Source organism: Ochlerotatus camptorhynchus, unplaced genomic scaffold, assembly GCF_037179485.1.
Source record: "Ochlerotatus camptorhynchus isolate MF236.1 unplaced genomic scaffold, CSIRO-AGI_Acam_v1.1 ptg000749l, whole genome shotgun sequence".
NCBI lineage: Eukaryota > Metazoa > Arthropoda > Insecta > Diptera > Culicidae > Ochlerotatus > Ochlerotatus camptorhynchus.
Window position 1 is genome coordinate 91,814 of NW_027041217.1, and position 20,311 is coordinate 112,124.

The following is a 20,311-nucleotide window of genomic DNA, read 5'->3' on the forward strand; positions in this document are numbered from 1 at the left end:
AAAGTAACGTGTTAAATGAAATTTTCATCTAAATGTAGATCATGTCCGTAGATGCCTTTGAATCATGGGACAACTGTCCAGAAAAGGCGTTAAAAAACCACCAAACGTGATGCATTGGGAGTCGAGGAGGAGTTGGCAGCACCGCTGATTTGATGGATTGGTGTAAGTGTTTTGACGATTGATGCGAATAAAATGTAGAAAGGATTTATTGCATTTAATTAAATAAATAAATAAATAAATATTACTGTTAAAATTCTTATGCATTTTTATTCAATATTTGAACCGAACTTGAAATACAAAATTTGTTTTATACTACACCGAAAAAAGTTTTCGTATAGTTTCCATTGAGAAACGCACCTGATATTTTTCCAATAACTAAATTAATGATTCGTATCTGAAATTCACATAACATTCATATGATCACATGAATTCTATGTGATAAATCACATAAATTTCATTGGACACATAAGGTTCATGTGATTTTGTATTGCGATTCCCAATTATGAGATCACATGAAAGTTATGTGGAATTCTAATGGATATTTTCCATTGGAAATGTGATTTATTTTTTGAGTGTAGGTATATTTTTTTTCAATGTAAAAACTATGCATTTAACTATGCACGTGAGAGTATAAATTACGCATTTATACTTTGTTCGGGGTGTCAAAACTACGCATTTTTAAGTTTACTATGGGGTGTAAAAAGTATTCAGATTCTGACGTACATTCAATTTACGCAAAAGAGAGTAAAAACAGTATACTCCTTTATTGGGTAGTCCCATTTTCCAAAGAAAGAGCGTACTTTATAGTCATAAGAGAGTTTATTGTGATTACCGTGTACGCGCCTGCTGGGCTGACAGGGGTTTTACTCACACAACTTAACCGATTGCTTCACCTCGGTAATCCAACTCATTGATAAATACCCAGCGAATTTATTAATTAGCTTTGAAATTATGCTCTCGATTTCGAGAGGGGTGTAATACCCCAGACAGACTATGGCTTATATCATGTAATATAGGCTGTCTTGCAATGAGCACTCATACATCTAGTTTTCACTGGAAATCCTATATATGAGTGCTCATTGCAAGACAGCCTATATTACATGATATAAGCCATAGTCTGTCCAGGGTATAACAATATTACTGAAATAACACGCAGAAGACCTACTTAATAAAACCACAGAAGACCTACTTATTAAAATCGATTATGATCATGCACCTCATAGGAGAGATGTGTGCATGGAAACTTAATAGGGCACCCTAATCAATTGTAGTCGTAAATAATTTTAATATAATATCCCGTTCACATTACAGCGTATATCACGTGATATACGCTGTCTTGCAATGAGCACTCATACATCTAGTTTTCACTGGAAATCCTATGTATGAGTGCTCATTGCAAGACAGCCTATATTACGTGATATAGGCTGTAATGTGAACGGGATATAACAGCAACTTCCATTTAATTACACTTAATTAATTTTGATTCACTCACTTAATTAATTCAAATTCACTTAACTTTAACTTAAATTTGTCAAAATTTGATCCTAACTTTATCTTTAACTTAGCTTAAACTTAACTTGAACTTAACTTAAACTCAACTTAAACTCAATTAAACTTAACTTAAACTTAATTAAACTTATCTTAAACTTAACTTTAAAGTAACTTTAACTTTACTTTAACTTAACTTTAACTTTACTTTAACTTAGCTTAACATTGAAATAACTTCAATATGGCTTTAACTTAACTTTAACTAAACCTGCATTTGCATAAATTTTATCTTGATTTTATTTATTAGTACACATTAGCTTAATTTTACTAAACGTTAGTTCATTTACATAACTTATCTTTAACATAACTTGAACTAAATTAAAAAAAAAAAATAACTAAACTCATCTAATTCATTTAAAGTAACACTAACTTAACTTTTCCTTAACATTAACTTAACTTTAAAATAACTTTTACTTAACTTTAATGCACCATTAACTTAAATTAAAAAACTTCAACTAAATTTTTACTAACTTTAACTAAATTTTAACTTATCTAGATTATACTTTTAACGTTACTTTAATTACAATTTAACAAAAACGATTAACTTTAACTAAAAATAATTTAAATTTTTGAAATTTTTTCCTTAATTTTAACTCAACAAGAACTTCCAACAAGTATCAAGAAGTTTCAAGTACGTCCATGAAATTCTGAGATCTTTCAAAAAGTTGCAAGAAGTGGCAAGAATTTCAAAAAAAAAACTCCCATAAAGTTCTCTGGAAATATATTTAACTTAACATTCACTGTACTTTAAGAAAACTTAAAAATAACATTAATCAATATTTAACTTCTCTTTAGCTTCACATTATTGAAAATTAACTTTAGCCGTACACACCATCATATCTTAAAGATATATTAAACTTAACTTTATTTTATTAACTTAACTTAACTTTAACCTTAACTTCAACCAAACATTATCCAAAATTTAACATCAACATAACTAGACTTAAACTAAACTTCTCAACTAACAATTTTAGGTGCAGATTACCATATTAACCATATTTAGACTAAAATTGGTACACATAATAAATTCTACTGATTCTTATCGACGAATTTATATGTAAAATTCCACAAGATTTTCATGTGACCACACATAAACAGAATCCACACAGAGTTACACATGAAATTTATGAGTCAAATGAATAGTATGTCGCTTTTATGTGTACACACATTGGGTATATGTCCGACACATAGATATCATTTGTTGATCACATTGCAAAAAATCATGTGTGGGACATATAAAACAATGTTAGTGTGTCAACATCCAATTACAAGATGTTAATAAGAACTTCCAAGAAGTTCCCAAGAACTTCCAAGAAGTTCCCAAGAACTCCCAAGAACTTCCCAAATACTTCCAAGAAGATCCCAAGAACTTCCAAGAAGATCCCAAGAACTTCCAAGAAGATCCCAAGAACTTCCAATGAGATCCCAAGAACTTCTAAGAAGATCCCAAGGAGATCCCAATAACTTCCAAGAAGATCCCAAGAACTTCCAAGAAGATCCCAAGGAGATCCCAATAACTTCCAAGAAGATCCCAAGAACTTCCAAGAAGATCCCAAGAACTTCCAAGAAGATCCCAAGAACTTCCAAGAAGTTCCCAAGAACTTCCCAAGAACTTCCAAGAAGATCCCTATAACTTCCAAGAATATCCCAAGGAGATCCAAATAACTTCCAAGGAGATCCCAATAACTTCCAAGAAGATCCCAAGAACTTCCAAGAACTTCCCAAGAACTTCCCAAATACTTCCAAGAAGATCCCAAGAACTTCCCAAATACTTCTCAGAAGATCCCAATAACTTCCAAGAATATCCCAAGAACTTACAAGAAGTTCCCAAAAACTTCCCAAGAACTTCCCAAATACTTCCAAGAAGATCCCAAGAACTTCCAAGAAGATCCCAAGAACTTCTAAGAAGTTCCCAAGAACTTCCCAAATACTTCCAAGAAGATCCCAAGAACTTCCCAAATACTTCTCAGAAGATCCCAATAACTTCCAAGAATATCCCAAGGAGATCCCAATAACTTCCAAGGAGATCCCAATAACTTCCAAGAAGATCCCAAGAACTTACAAGAAGATCCCAAGAACTTCCGAGAAGTTCCCAAAAACTTCCCAAATACTTCCAAGAAGATCCCAATAACTTCCAAGAAGATCCCAAGGACTTCCAACAAGATCCCAAGGAGATCCCAATAACTTCCAAGAAGATCCCAAGAACTTCCAAGACGATCCCAAGAACTTCCAAGAAGATCCCAAGAACTTCCAAGAAGTTCCCAAGAACTTCCAAGTTCCGAAGAACATCCAAGAACTTCCTATCGGGTTCCTGCTTCAATTTCCCAATCGCTCTCCCCTCCTCACAAAAAGAAACTTACATACTCAGTTCATTCACATCACCATAAACAATTGATGGAACAGTAATGATGTTCGGATCTAGCTTCATTGTCCTTATTGGGATCCGAGATCTGGCTTCGGTTCCCTATTTCCAACACGTATGTATGTAGAAGTGCTGAAATCCTGCCGGGTGTCCTCTAAAACAAACATTTTGAAAAGTTATTTCACAGTGATCACTTAAAAAACACTTCATGCTCACAAAAAGTATAATATTTACCTTCATTCAGCTTTTCATCGAGAGCTAATTCCTGCTCCACCTCCGTTAATCTGGAATTGCACTGGATCTGGCTGAAAAAAATGTCAACAAAAATTATCGAAATTGCTTATTTTTTTGCATGCAGTATTTTTACCATATTTACCTATTCTTATTCCATTTGCCGGCTTGTTTCTTCCGTTAATCGTGCCGATAAACTCCCGAGATAACCATCGGAAGTTAATTTCGCGGCCGGATAAAAAAATACGTGTACTAAACACGCACGAGATAAAAAAAAATGGCTTCCCACGTAATCAGCCACCGCAAAAAAAACGCAAAAAAATCACAAAAAAAATGGCTAAGTTCCATCCGCCATTTGGTAGCCCGGCGCATGAAATTACTCTAGCGGGGCGAGTCGCCTTTCGTCCTGATCCCGGAGCGCCATTTGGTCGCCCGGCGGATGAAATTACTCTAGCGGGGCGAGTCGCCCTTCGTCCGCATCCCGGACAAAGGGCGAACGATCAGTCTTCAAGTCGCTCAATGTCAAATGACGTCTTTTTTTCACCGGCAATTCGTGTGGGAGGCCGCTCCCACACCTGGACCCATCAACTCATGAACCGGAGAGATTTTATGTCTCAGAAAGTTTTTTTTTTAATTTAATTGTAATTCTGTTGGTAACAAATAGAAAACAAAACATAAAAATAATCGCAAATTATTAAAAATTGAATCAACAAACATATTTTTATTTCTACTGCGTATATTTTTAGGCTTATTAAAATAAATATGATTGAATCAACAAGAAATCTCTTTTAAAAACAAACATATTTTTTTGTTGACCCAGCTGCCAAATTTGACAGCTTACGTCAAAACCATAAAAGCTCTTGTAAATTCGAAAAGATTTTCTTTTTGATTTAACAATCCGTGGGTTTTTAAAAACAAAGATACTGGATTGTTGAAATAATAATGATTACATTTTGCAGCCAAAACAAAATGAAATTCTTATTAAATTAAATTAAAATTTAATATTATTAAATAATTTTTCTGCGTCTACGGTCCAAGCTGGACAGCGCAACAATGTACATACTAGAGGGTAAGTGATTTATACTATTTTCATAGTTAAGTTTTATAAAAAAAATCATAATCAATGTCGGGTGTCTCTTCATACTGATTTCTGTTTTTTTCTTCTATGATTTGTTTTCCGTGCTGAGCACCACTGCTACTGACGCCAGGGAGGCAGCTCCCACACCTGGATCCTACCTATCGAGCCATCAACTCATGAACCGGCGACCAATGGCTTTACTTCCCTTCCGAAGGATCACGTGATTCCGGCGCCGACTGGGATTGAACCCATTATTGAATCACGCTTACCACTACACCACCGGCGCCGATGTTTATAAAAAACCATGCGCACCCATTATATTTAAGTCCTAGAAATGATTACTTTTTACACATTTTGCTGTAAAAACCGTGTAAAAAATACACATCTATTAATCAAGTTAAGCTGTTTTTGATATCATCCACATCCAGAGGGCCAGTCACTTTTGAATGCATGGGAATGGTAGGAAACCATTTGGAAATGCATGAAATTTTTCAGTTTTTATTCATTATCGTCTTTATGGGCAATTTTAGATGCACAAAAATTGCACGAGTACATTACTATGGTGATAAGGTAAACACTAGTTTATTTGTTTCCTTCTGTGAAAGCATGTTTAGTCACAAATCGTGGATTTTCTGATATTCGCCATACTGCAAAAATGATTTTCCTACCACTGAAGGGGCGACATCTCTCGGATCTTCAGTATAGCTACTACTCAAATCATATAATTAATTGACGTTTGCTGAGTTTACACATAAATGTGTAAACGCAGTTTACACATTTTATGAGTAGGCCTCTTTTTTCACGAAATGTGTGAAATTTTACACATTAATGTGTTTACGCTGGTTACCGTGCAAGTCACACGAACGGTACACGCTATTGCAAAACTAACCAAATTTGGATAGAATCCCCCCAGTTCGGTCAAAACTGAATATCCTAAAATGGGTAAACTGTGTTGGGAGTGACAAATTGACAAATGAACAACATCGACATGAATCCGATCGACTTTGTTCATATGTCAACTTGTCACCCCTAACATAGTTTTCCATTTTTGGGTAGGTTCAGTTTTAACCGATCTGGGTAAATTCTACCCAAATTAGGGTAGTTTTGAAATAGCGTGTAAGGCAACAGATCAGAAACGTCAACGAGTAGACATTCAGGGCTGTGTTGTTTATAAGCACACAGCCACCTTCATAGTAATAAATCAGTAATAAATGCCCAATGAGTACAGAGAGAGGTGAAGGAGATCGTGAAATATTGTTGATTAGTAAACCAAAAAATCAACGTAAACGCAAGTAGTGACGTCACTAATTGCTTGTATCGTGTATACAGGGGTCAGGCCACTGACAAGGCCTATCCTAACAGCAGCGTTTAACAGTAGGCAGCATGTCCCGAGCTCAAATCGTTTCTTTTGCTGTGCTGGGACCGCTGTCATAATATAACATGTTGCCTACACGGTTATTCTAGAATACTCCTTTTATGACTATGTTTTACACATTTTCGAGAATACGGTTTATACGTTAAAAAATGTTTAGATTTTAGTTACAAATGAAGAGTACTTTTTATGCATTTCCGAGTATGTCAACGACGAACAAAAATGTGTAAAAAGTAGTCGCCGCTGAGAAAAGAAAATTTATGCCGCGACGTGCCGCCATTTTCAAAATAGCTTTCATTGGAAAAGCAGCGTTTTAATTCAGTTCCCGGATTATAACTGTAAAAGTGTCAGCGGTGGGTCAGCGGAAAATGAAGGAATGGTCCAACACTTTGGAACAGGACGTCTTCACGACACTGGCAGGTAATTAAAGCATTTACTTTTATTTTTAACCAAATAAAATTTTTTAACCGAATAAAAAAGTAACGTGTTAAATGAAATTTTCATCTAAATGTAGATCATGTCCGTAGATGCCTTTGAATCATGGGACAACTGTCCAGAAAAGGCGTTAAAAAACCACCAAACGTGATGCATTGGGAGTCGAGGAGGAGTTGGCAGCACCGCTGATTTGATGGATTGGTGTAAGTGTTTTGACGATTGATGCGAATAAAATGTAGAAAGGATTTATTGCATTTAATTAAATAAATAAATAAATAAATATTACTGTTAAAATTCTTATGCATTTTTATTCAATATTTGAACCGAACTTGAAATACAAAATTTGTTTTATACTACACCGAAAAAAGTTTTCGTATAGTTTCCATTGGGAACGCACATGATATTTTTCCAATAACTAAATTAATGATTCGTATCTGAAATTCACATAACATTCATATGATCACATGAATTCTATGTGATAAATCACATAAATTTCATTGGACACATAAGGTTCATGTGATTTTGTATTGCGATTCCCAATTATGAGATCACATGAAAGTTATGTGGAATTCTAATGGATATTTTCCATTGGAAATGTGATTTATTTTTTGAGTGTAGGTATATTTTTTTTCAATGTAAAAACTATGCATTTAACTATGCACGTGAGAGTATAAATTACGCATTTATACTTTGTTCGGGGTGTCAAAACTACGCATTTTTAAGTTTACTATGGGGTGTAAAAAGTATTCAGATTCTGACGTACATTCAATTTACGCAAAAGAGAGTAAAAACAGTATACTCCTTTATTGGGTAGTCCCATTTTCCAAAGAAAGAGCGTACTTTATAGTCATAAGAGAGTTTATTGTGATTACCGTGTACGCGCCTGCTGGGCTGACAGGGGTTTTACTCACACAACTTAACCGATTGCTTCACCTCGGTAATCCAACTCATTGATAAATACCCAGCGAATTTATTAATTAGCTTTGAAATTATGCTCTCGATTTCGAGAGGGGTGTAATACCCCAGACAGACTATGGCTTATATCATGTAATATAGGCTGTCTTGCAATGAGCACTCATACATCTAGTTTTCACTGGAAATCCTATATATGAGTGCTCATTGCAAGACAGCCTATATTACATGATATAAGCCATAGTCTGTCCAGGGTATAACAATATTACTGAAATAACACGCAGAAGACCTACTTAATAAAACCACAGAAGACCTACTTATTAAAATCGATTATGATCATGCACCTCATAGGAGAGATTTTTTTTTTTTTTTGTTAATTACTTTATTTGTACAGGCTCATTCGAATAAACTTTACAGAGCCAAGTTATCATTTTCTTTATACATTATAAATGTCTTAAATCTAAAATTAAAGGATTGGAACCGATTACTCGCGGTCTTCTCGAGGTTAGTGGATGACAATTGTTTGGATCGGGAGAGGGAAAAGGAGATTTGGAATATGATTTATGATTAAAAAATTTCACTATTTCTAAAACAAATACTTAATCCTATCGACGTTATATCAACTCTGTAATTATACAATTATTACAGAAACAAATCTACAAAAAAAAAAAATGCACACACACATACAAAACACAAACTAAACACAAGGTTAATCAAACTTACAATCTATGGTTAATATTCTTCAAGAAAACATATATGAGTTGCATAAACTTCAGATCGCGTCTAGCCAAAATATCCCGAACTGGAACATTAGGTTGTCTACCTCGAGCCCGAAGGGAATCATACAACTCGGATCTGACTCCACGGTGCTCAGCACATGACCAAATAATGTGATCTGCGTCCTGGTAACCTTGTCCACATTCACAGAGATTACTGTCGCCCAGCTCAACACGGAACAAGTGAGCGTTTAACGAGTAGTGATTGGACATGAGGCGAGACATCATACGAATGAAGTCTCGACCCACATCCAACCCCTTGAACCAAGGACACTTCGACACCTTAGGGATGATTGAATATAACCATCGTCCCAAACTCCCTTCACTCCATTTATTTTGCCAGCTGGCGAGGGACTGTTGACGATAAATGAAGAAAAATTCGTCGTAGGCGATTTGTCGATCGTAAATATCGCCTTCCATAGCGCCCACCTTTGCAAGCGAGTCCGCCTTCTCATTGCCCGGAATCGAGCAATGAGATGGGACCCATGCAAAGGTGATGACAAAAGATCTTAAAGATAAAGCACTTAGAAGCTCTCGTATTTTCATGAGAAAATACGAGGAGTGCTTTACCGGCCTCATGGAGCGAATAGCCTCGACAGAACTGAGACTATCCGTAAAAATAAAATAATGATCTGGTGCAAGTGAGGCGATCGTTTCTAGCGTACAATGTATTGCCGCCAGCTCAGCAACATATACGGAACAAGGAGCTTGAAGCATTCGAGAGGCGCTATGAAATTCGTTAAAAATACCAAAACCAGCGGACGACTCTATTAGTGATCCATCTGTGAAGAACGATCTTGCGGAATCAACTTGGCCAAACTTTGCAGCGTAAATTGACGGAGCAATCATGGAACGATGATGCTCTGGGATTCCGCGAATCTCTTGCGTCATTGATAAATCAAAATGAACAGAACTGTCGAAGTCGGAGAAGCAAACACGATAGGGATTATGCTGCGAAGGGCTGACATCCTGTGTTATGTACACGTAGTACAATGACATAAAACGAGTTTGAGGGTTTAGCTCAAGAAGCTTCTCAAAGTTGGCAATCACCAGTGGGTTCATAATTTCACAACGGGTGAGGAGCCTGAGGGATAATTCCGAAAACCGATCAGAGAGTGGCAACATGCCCGCTAACACTTCGAGACTCATCGTATGAGTCGAGTGCATGCATCCTAACGCGATACGAAGACAGCGATACTGGATCCGTTCCAGTTTGATGATGTGCGTTTTAGCCGCCGACTGGAAGCAAAAACTACCGTACTCTAAAACCGATAAAATCGTTGTCCGGTACAACGTTAGAAGATCTTGCGGATGGGCTCCCCACCACGTTCCGGTAATTGTTCGGAGAAAATTGATCCTTTGTTGGCATTTCCGCTTCAGATACTCAATGTGGGATCTCCAGGTGCATTTTGAATCGAACCAGACCCCAAGATATTTGAAGGACATAGAATGAGTGATCGGTTTACCCAAAAGTTGAAGCTTTGGTTGTGCTGGGCTATGCTTCCTAGAAAAAACGACCAACTCAGTTTTCTCCGTGGAGAATTCGATACCTAGCTGGATAGCCCAAGTAGACAAATTGTCTAAGGTATCCTGTAAGGGTCCTTGCAGGTCGGCCTCTCTGGGTCCTGTCATAGACACTACTCCGTCATCTGCAAGTTGTCTCAACGTGCATTTGTCCCTTAGACAATTGTCAATTTCTCTGACGTAGAAATTATACAGAAGGGGGCTTAAACATGAGCCCTGGGGGAGACCCATGTAGCTAAATCGTGAAGCTGAAGAGTTTCCATGAGAAAAGCTCATATGTTTCTCTGACAGCAAATTGTACAAAAAGTTATTAATTAATGGAGAAAGGCCACAAGCGTGGAGTTTGTCTGAAAGGACTTCAACGGATACTGAATCAAAAGCCCCCTTAATATCCAAGAAGACAGAAGCCATTTGCTCTTTATTAGCAAAAGCCAACTGAATTTCAGTGGAAAGCAACGCGAGACAGTCGTTCGTTCCCTTGCCCCTACGGAAACCAAATTGAGTATCTGAGAGTAGGTGGTTCAACTCAACCCATTTGTCCAGACGAAAAAGGATCATTTTCTCCATCAATTTTCGAATGCACGATAACATCGCTATGGGACGATACGAATTGTGATCTGACGCGGGTTTTCCAGGCTTTTTAATGGCTATAACTCTCACCCGCCTCCAATCATCCGGAACAATATTGAGCTCCAGGAACTGACCAAACAAGTTCAACATGCGCCTCTTAGCGACGTCTGGGAGGTTCTTCAACAAGTTGAACTTGATTCTATCAGCCCCCGGAGCCGAATTGCCACACGAAAGGAGCGCAAGTGAGAGCTCCAGCATTGAAAAAGGCTGGCTGATCTCGTCTACCGAATTCGTCGTTTCGCGAGGAATCATCTGTGCCGGCACAGAATCAGGACATACTTTTCGCGCGAACTTGAGGATCCAACTATCGGAGTACTCCTCGCTCTCGTTGTTTGAAGACCGGTTACGCATCCTTCGCGCCGCATTCCAAAGCGTATTCATCGACGTTTCGCGCGATAATCCGTCCACGAATTGCCGCCAGTATCCGCGTTTCTTGGCTTTGATGAGGCTCTTGAGTTCGCGTTCAAGAGCCGAGTACGCTTCGAAATGTACGGGTGTTCCACGTTTCCGGAAAAGCTTAAACGCGTCGGACTTTTTACGATAAACCTCAGTGCATTGCTGGTCCCACCAAGGGGAAGGAGGTTTCCTACGGAAAGACGTTCCTGGAACCGGCCGAGTTTGAGCTTGAAGCGCGCTGTCCAAGATCAGATTGGAGAGGAAGTTATATTCCTCCAACGGTGGAAGCCCTTCTACCGACGTTAGGGCATCTTCTATCACATTCTTGAACTTTGTCCAATCGATATTACGGGTAAGATCGTACGCGACGTTAACGGGTTCCGACGGATTGAACCCACTGGCAACTGAAACTTTGATCGGGAAGTGATCACTACCGTGGGGATCTTGGATCACATTCCACGTGCAATCCAACGATAATGAGTTAGAGCAAAGTGTGAGGTCTAATCTACTTCCATTCGAGGATGGTCCAGCCAAACGTGTTACTTCTCCATTGTTAAGAATTGTCATATTAAAGCTGTCGCAGAGGTCATATATCAAAGTAGAACGGTTGTCATCATACAGTTCCCCCCAGCCTGTACCGTGGGAATTCAAATCTCCCATAATCAACCGTGGAGCAGGAAGTACCGAACAGATATCTGAAAGTTGTTTGCGATTAACAACGGCTCTAGGAGGAACATAAACAGAAGCAATACAAAGGCTCTTACCTTTAATAATAGCCTGACATGCAACAACTTCAATACCTGGAAATTGTGGAAGATTCACTCTATAGAAGGAATGGCACTTTTTGATCCCCAAAAGTACCCCTCCTCCACGCGAATCCTCACGATCCAGTCGAATAATGTTAAAATCATAAAAAGGAAGATCGATATCTGAAGAGAGCCAAGTTTCACAAACAGCAAATGCATCACAATCATTATTGTGAATTAAAAACTTAAAAGAATCTAATTTAGGAATGAGACTTCGACAATTCCACTGTAGAACAGTGATCAAATCCCCGACCTCGTTTGGAAAATTATCCATCGAAGGAAATGATTGCTGCAATGAGGGGCCACTTCAATGTCAATTGCTTCAAGAGGGTCTTCACAGAAGGAAGCATTGCCAGAACAATGCTTTTGAGAGGATCAGAAATATTGAGGTACTTGAGAATATCGTCCACAATTTTATCAAATGAGAACAACCCGGATGAAGAAGGGGCTTCTGTTCTTAAAAATGGGCCATCAGGGGTTTTTGATGTCCCCGGGAGAGATGGAAAGTTCTGGTTATAGTCAGTTCGGCGGAAACCAGGAGGAGTTGAAACTTCCTTTTTTCCATCACTCCTTGATTTGGGCAAGCTGATTTGGGGTTCCTTATCTGCAACTTTCCGCGAACGGATGCGTTTTCGTTTCCGTGCAGAAGCTTCCGGAAAACTGAAAGAAACTCCCTCCTCAGCCAAGTCAGAGTCAGACTCGTCATCAGACAAAACAGCAAAGGGATTTTTGTCGTTGGTTGATGGTGTGGCTGTTTTTAGCATTGCTGCAAAAGACTGCCTGGAACGCTCCTTAAGAGAGCGTTCTAGTTTCTCCCCGCGTTGTTTGTACGCCGGGCACGATGAGAGACCATGAGGAGTTCCCTTACAGTACACGCATTTTGGTGCAGTGACTGTGCAGGCGCCATCCTCGTGCTTCTCCCCGCATTTGGAACAGCGTGCCTTGCTGCCACAGTGAGAGGCCGTATGTCCCAACTGTTTGCAATTTTGGCAGTTCATGACCCGAGGAACAAACAAACGCACAGGTAGCCGAAGTTTTCCCAACTCGATGTAGTGAGGAAGGGCTGAACCAGAAAAGGTCACCCGAAACGAGTCTGTGGGGGTAAAGCTCTTTTTACCCTCGCTGAAAGATACTGAGTTCAGCTTCTGGACTTCCAGTATCTCAACCGTGGGAAGCAAGGGGTTCTTGAAACGGCCAACCGCTTGCTTCGCCAAGATCTCGGGGGTCAGACTCGCTTCGGTGACCACACCTTCGATCTCCACATTACGAGCTGGGATGTACACTCTATACTCGAGTGATAGGAGAGATGTGTGCATGGAAACTTAATAGGGCACCCTAATCAATTGTAGTCGTAAATAATTTTAGTATAACAGCAACTTCCATTTAATTACACTTAATTAATTTTGATTTCCATGATAGATACGTATTTCGACTACAATGTGCAGTCTTCATCAATGGCATTCCCACTAAAGAACTTATCAAAATTTAACCACCTTAAGTACTCATCCCCTAGGTAAAAATGTCAAGATCACAGGTATAAAAATGAAACTACAATGTGTTGAATCGGAACCTACCTAACTAATAAAAACCAAAGATTTAAGTAAACTAAAGGAGAAAAATCCATACAGATGGAGCATTATTTGGTCTCTTGATTCAATGTTGCTGATTGTAGGTGTAAGTAAAGGCTAGCTAGTTTCTGATCATCGTCCACAATGTAGACAGTTAGAGCACGTTTTTCTGACGCACTTTTGTTAACGTCGACATTTACACTTTCAAGATTAATCCCCATTATAAGGTTGAGAGAATAATTACTCCGATTTTGACAAAAAAAAACAAGTCGTTTTTTCTTGTCCCCGGGAAATTTGTAACCAACGCTTTCACGGTTACAATCGTCCTCATCGTTATCAAACTGCCCAAGTAACATTGCAGGTTTTGTCGAGGTTTTATAGCATTCTACAAGTCATGGTCTACCGAACCCTCATAAAACCAAAATTGTTACTTGGGTGGGCAGCATTGAGTATACAATATTTTTATTGTAAGTAATTAAAATCCCTAATAAAAATAACCATAAAAGAGAGCTTAACGACGTGGTATCATCTAAACCTTTTGTGGGATAGTTTACCTATCCGGGATACAGTTCGTTTATGGTATTTGTTTATTAGGGATTGTTTTTAAAAGTCTAGGTATAAAATATATGTCTCCACGTTATGTGTTCAAAAGATGAATGTTTTATGTGTAGTAGCCCTACACGGACAGAAAATGGTTTGCATTGAACCAAAAAAAAAAACTTAAGTTGTATTTAAACAAACAATTCCGGCTAAAATTACATTGCATTTTGTTGTTTCAAAAATTCTTATTCATATAAATTCAAAAATTTTTGTTTTCATAAGCCACTTTTCAACTGCAACTATTGTAAAAATAACATTATTCTATTATTGAGCCAACAAAAGTTAATTTTATTTAGCATTTATTTGCTGTGTCCATTCCCCGGGCCATGAATGCAAAGATAACTACCAACCATTCCCTCGTTTTCACCCGGACAAAAATGTAAGCAATAACAAAACTTTTCTCGTTTGATTCAGCTCTTTTCCACGTTACACTTAAGTATTATTTTTAACTGTGAATTTCGGGAAATAAGTGCAAAATCTTGAGACTTGCGGTAAGTAAGTATGCTGCAGTTCGAGCTGCAGTTGCTAAATGTAATCAATTTTCTGTTTTTTTCCTTGATTTTTTTTCCGTCGATCTTGTTTTCCGTACTGAGTACCAATCACAAACGAAGTGACAGACGGAGCGGCTCGAAAACTTTGGTGACGCACCTGATATTGCAATTTTTCAGTGTACCACATGGCAACACCACTACTACTGGATTGTACCACATGGCAACACTATGATTTGCCTTGGTATATCAAGGCTAAGGAGATGTGATTTAAATCGATACAACCTCGTTTGCTGCGTTACTACGAATGAATCTTTATTCTACTGTATTCTACATTGTGTGGCGCGGCGAGCTACACCATTTATGCTGCGTATGCAAAAGAATAGTTTATCGCTCTCATTCCGCAGTTTGTTTTGCTTCTCAAGCAAAACAACGGTGGTCTGAGTTCGAATTCCATATATCGCATCACACACGCGTAGCAAGGGGGTGCATCCACCACAACTACTAATGGATTGTACCACATGGCAACACTAAATGTACTAGAATGTTTTGGTTCTTCTCTTTCACTCTACTCTAAACTGAAATGCATAAAAAAATGACAAAATAATACACTCTTTGCACATTGACAAAGATCATATTGCACACAAAATCAATTAAGTTCAAATCAAAACAAAAATACTAGCCCATCTGGTGGCTGATGGCACAAGCTTCTAAGAAAATTCTATTACAGCGAACCACATTATTTTAATTGATTTCTTCGCCAGTTAGTCGTCTGTCACTTCGTTTGTGCTATGAGGTAGAGGAATGATTCCTCTATCATATGGTATAGTTTGTTTGTGAGATTGAGCTTTAATTCAAGAGAAATCAATAATTGACGTGTTTGTTTACAAAAGCAATTACGCCCAAATCTCAAATCCCTCCGGAATTTTTAATCAATATTTTTATTTCTACTTCTTAAAATATATATGATTGAATCAACAAGAAATCACTTTTAACAGCAAACATATTTTTGTTGTTGACCCATCTGCCAAATTTGACAGCTTACGTCAAAACCATGAATAATAATAAATTCGAAAATATTTTCTTTTTGATTACAATCCATGGGTTTTGAGGATCAAAAATACTGGATTGTTGAAACAATAATGATTTATGTTTGCAGCCAAAACAAAATGAAATTCTTATTGATTTTACGTCAAATATTATTACGTTTAAAATATTTTGTTCTGCGTGTTGATACTATTTTTGTTTATATTAAGTCAAATTAAAATATGGCAAAAGGATATTTACAATTGCTATAAAATTTAAATTTTAAATGTTCACAATACCGACCTATAAAAACAAAATTGTTTGTTGCTGTCAAACCATCATCGAAGATGAGACACCGAGATGCCACGTATGCAGTATTGTGTATGGGCTTCTATTATGTATGGCGTTACCCGAAAACCTATATAAGGATTCTGGGGATAAAAGCACACTCTCTTATACAATACATCTCTTATATAATACCACAAACGAAGTGACAGACGACTAACTGGCGAAGAAATCAATTAAAATAATGTGGTTCGCTGTAATAGAATTTTCTTAGAAGCTTGTGCCATCATCCACCAGATGGAATAGTCTTTTTGTTTTGGTTTTGCACAAAGTTGATTTTATGTACAATGATTCTTTGACAGTGTGCAAAGAGTGCGTATCATTTTGTCATTTTTTTATGCATTTCAGTTTTGAGTAGAGTGAAAGAGATAGAACCAAAACATTCTAGTACATTTGCTGATGTGGTACCATCCAGTAGTAGTGGTGTTGCCATGTGGTACACTGAAAAATTGCAATAGCAGGTTAGTCACCAAAGTTTTCGAGCCGCTCCGTCTGTCACTTCGTTTGTGATAATACGTTCGGAGGAGCGACGTCGCGGCTTGTCACAAGGTACACGTGACTGCATTTCGGAAAAGTGAGTCCACATTTGGATCAAGACAGTGATCGACTGGTGACACCACACGATCGTCAAGGGCTGGTCGATCCGTCGAGTGGGGTAATAGTGTGGTGTTTCGTTTTACGCGGTCCATGGTTCTTAAAAAACGTACTGGTACGAGGCGAGTGCATGGACGGTCAGTGATTGGCACAGTAAAACGCCATTGTGATCTTAGTGAATCGTTGGACATTTGTGAAGACCGTCACAAATACGTTAAAAAACCCACTCGACTTATCGTTAGACACTCGCGGTAGTTTGCGCGCGCACTTTGTACCACTCCCCGGGCTAAAACGAAGTAAAGCGCTGATAGCCTCCGTTACAAATAGGCCAATTTACCGCCCCATCTGGACTCCCCCCGTAGTGAAGAAGTCATACACAACTGCGTTCGTCGATGGACACCCTGACGATGGCTGCCACGTGAGCCTATTCATCGATGTCGACCAACGAGTGTATCATGGCCGCAACATTAGTTCACCGGTGAAATGCAGTGAATAAAAATGTGCAAGTACTAAAACCTCTTTTTGCTTTTCCCACTGCACTCTGAATAAAACTTCATTAAATAAAATGTGAAGTTCAACCTAAAATTTAGTTTTAATTAATTATTTGAAAGTTCTGCTAATTGTTTTGTATTGCTATTTTTCTTATTGTTCGAATAGTCCGCTTTGTTGTCTAATCCAGTAATCAGAGAAAAGGGCAACTTGAAGTTTTTCCAGCCGACTCCATTGTAGCGACCCTTAACCAGAACTATCATCAAAAGAGGCACATGTTACGCCCACCCCAGACGATTGCCGTAGCTTGACCTGCAACCAGGGACTTAGAAAGGAATCCATCTGACCCTAAAGAGACATAGATAGTTTCAATATGCCGAAATATAGCTGAAAATTCAATTTCGGTTAAACGACGATTGACCTAGTAATCCATATGGTATAATAGCGTTCGGTATCATGGTGTTCAGCTGTGCCGGTGGTGTAGTGGTAAGCGTGATTGCCTCTCACCCCAGCAGTTCTGGGTTCAATCCCAGTCGGTGCCGCCGGGATGTCCTGAGGCATAAAATCCCTGATCACGCCTTCCTTCGGAAGGGAAGTAAGCCGTTAAAATGTGAAGATCCTTCGGAAGGGAAGTAAGACGTTGGTCCCCGGTTCATGAGTTGATGGGTCGATAGGTAGGGTCCATGTGTGGGAGCTGCCTTCATGGCGTCGGTAGCATTGGTGCTCAGCGGAAAACAAGATCGACGGTTGTGTTCAGCTAATCGGCGTCTAACCTAATTCTCCATAAAAAATGTTTACCTCTTCCCTCTATTTCAAAACCTGGCTACGCCCTTGTTGAACGTATCTCAAGGCAACTCAAGTTTATATGGATGGGATGGATGTTTTTCTAAAGAAAATGGTTTTTTTTTTATTATTTTAGAAAATACGTAGTTTTGTGACAATTTCGTGGGCTGCTGACAATAGAATCTTCTCAAAATATTCTCACAAGTTCCAAAAACAATGTACATGGGTACAGGTTGCACGTACCTCAAGAAAACTCAAGTTTATATGGATGGGATGGTTGATGTTCTAAGGTTTTAATTTTTATGATTAGTTTAGAAAATACGGAGTTTTGTGAAAATTTGGTTGACTGCTGAGCAAGCATGGGAAAAATTGTTTCATTTAGCATTTACTACTCATTTACACGCATACAACATCAGGAACGAACAGCAGCTTGTGCGAGCCGCACTGATTTTGTTCGTATTCGCATTGCTTCTATTTTCTTCGATGAACGCAGAATTGAGCAAAACAGATAGCTGGGCGTAACATGAATGATTCTGAGTGTAAGAGTGTGAATGATTCCTCTTTTATTATTTTTTCCATGTTGATCAATTTACGATTTCATTCTGCTGAGTGAGCTGAATGAATGAGAATTCTGTAGAAAGAATCACTTTTTATTTTCTAGCTTTAAACATAAATTGACACATTTAAATTGCTATTAATATGGAGCACACTGTTATACTGTAACACATAAATATAAGCGTCACGCAAATACCACAAAACTGCTGTGGCCAATTCAACTGATTTAAATCATTGAGCCAAAAACTATCTGACTCGGCTAATTAAATTGTTTGTATTCGGATTTTACGCATTCAATCTGTATGGAAAATTGTTCGGCTGCCTTTCAGTTTATCCTTCTTTCCTTCTACTGCTGTCAGTTCTGAGTAGACCGCAGAGTCACTTGATTGGTTGGAAGAATTTACGCTCGCCGGCGCCGGTGGTGTAGTGGTAAGCGTGACTACTTTCTCACCCCAATGGGTCTGGGTTCAATCCCAGACGAGGTCGATTCGATTTTTCTGAGGCATAAAAATCTCTGTTCGGAAGGGAAGTAAAGCCCATGTGTGTTGAATGGGTGCGATATCCTACGCAGATGTGGAAGCTGCCTTCCTGCTCATTCCATTGCCATCAATGGATGGCAATCGATGTCTGTCGGTGATTGGCACTAGATTGCGGAACAGAGACCTACGTTAATAAAGGAATGAAGAAGAAGAATTTACACTCGTTCGACAATCTGTTTGTAGGTGAGCATGGCTATTTTAATTATGTGGTGCTCGCTCGAGTGAATGATTTTTCCCATGCTTACTTACCTTACCAATCAGGCTAAGGCCTTGTTGTCCTCTGCTGTCCGAAGAAGTCGTCTCCACTCTACTCGATCCATGGCCATGGTTCGCCAGCCTCATAGTCTGCGAAGGGTCCGCAGGTCACCTTCTACTTGGTCGATCCACCTTGCTCGCTGGGAGGCTAACATTGTCTTCCCTAGAACCTCTTGCTTTCATGTATTTTGTCTTTGATGCGTTGATGGCATGTCCAATCCGTCTAGCTTCAGCCTTCAGTCTGATGTACGTTTCCGCCATCATCTCAAAGTTCCGTGCCATAATGTCAATGTCATCGGCAAAACCAAGGAGCTGGATGGGCTTCCTGAATATCGTGCCACTCGGGTCACCTTGACCAATCGCGTCAGTTTATCCGGAAATCCGTACTCGTGCATAATCTGCCATAGCTGATCTCGATCGATTGTGTCGTATGCGGATTTGAAATCGATGAACAAATGATGTGTGGGCACGAAAGTCCATCACCCTGCCGTAACCCCCTTCGAGATTCAAAGGGACTCGAGAGTGTCCCCGATACTCGAACAACGCACATCACTCGATCCATCGTCGCCTTGACCAATCGCGTCAGTTTATCCGGAAATCCGTACTCGTGCATAATCTGCCATAGCTGATCTCGATCGATTGTGTCGTATGCGGATTTGAAATCGATGAACAAATCCAGAGTTGGTTGGAAATGCTAACATGAAGCTTTAGTGTGATGATTTATTAGCTAGAGAATGATCTTTAGAAGAATGTAGGTGGATAGTTCCGTTAGAGTACGGCAGTATGAAAATTGAATAGAAGTTGAAAATGAGCGAAGGGCCATTAAAGCGACAGTTTTCAAGATGACGCACATTTTTGCCTAGCCCGTACGATGTACGCGGGGACTTGAAGTATGTCTCCAAGTCCACAGGCAAAAATGTGCGTCACTCTTGTTGCTCATAAACTGACTGCGGCTGTGGAATAGTTCTAGCGACGTTTTCATCACTACCTAAAGCCCCA